The following is a 1,028-nucleotide window of genomic DNA, read 5'->3' as shown; positions in this document are numbered from 1 at the left end:
AAATCCAACTTTTAACCCGCCAGTCAGTCGATGAGAGCCAGTCCTGCTACTTTGAACGCCTCCCACTTTCTCTCCCTCTGCTCCACATCCATACAGTATACTACAGAACTTCTATGTAATGTTACAGCTCATCCTGACAAATGAACACACTGCCATTGCTCTGCAGACTGTGAATTAAATTATTTTTAACACAAGGATGTAATGCCATGTGTAATTTCCATTCATAAGAGGTAAATGATGTGCTTAATATCTGTCCGCCAAGCTTAGCCAGAGACGGTTTTGTACTGAGACACCCCAACTCCGAGTAATTCCCTGTATCTGTGTCACGTGGCCCGGGTATATTGATTCCAATGGGAGAATTGAATGTAAACACAGATTATGACCGATTTTTTCGCCCCGTAGACCCCAAATTAAATATTGGACCCTATTTTTCACAAACCACATAATTTCCCGAGTATTCACACACTAAAATGGCATTTTTTTGGACGGACAAATCAGGAGCCACAGCTTTGTTTGAGACCTGTTCCTGACTCAGCAACAAACTATCATGAGATCTGGCAACACAGATAAGCTATCTGCAACTACCGTAAAACTAATTTTTGTCGGGCTAAATATGGCTTCTTCCAGCGTGTAAATATCTAATATTTATGTATTCAAATATAGGTTTTCATCCATCCTCATGATGTTCACTACACGTTCGAACAAGGCCATTTAGGAGACAGGAAGTGTGTACCATTTTATACCAGTGATTGCAGCTTCTGATGTTGTAATCTTTAGTTATAGAACAGCTTTGGCTGTTTTAATTTAGCTAACCGTCTCTTAGCTTACATTAGCTTAGCTTAGCTTAACTTAGCTTAGTGTGAAGACTAGAAGAAGGGGAAACAGCTAGCCTGGAGAGTGGCATCGATCTTATTATGGCCATGAACTGATGTGTTGTGTGCTTTTTGGGGTTTCCATAATCTTAATTAGGGGGACCAAACGTCCTCTTTTGACCGGACATGTCCTACTTTTTACGTACTGTCCGGGGG

The sequence above is a fragment of the Etheostoma spectabile genome, chromosome 6 (genome assembly GCF_008692095.1).
Source record: "Etheostoma spectabile isolate EspeVRDwgs_2016 chromosome 6, UIUC_Espe_1.0, whole genome shotgun sequence".
In the NCBI taxonomy this organism is placed as follows: Eukaryota; Metazoa; Chordata; class Actinopteri; order Perciformes; family Percidae; genus Etheostoma; species Etheostoma spectabile.
Note: the sequence above shows the minus strand (reverse complement) of the source record.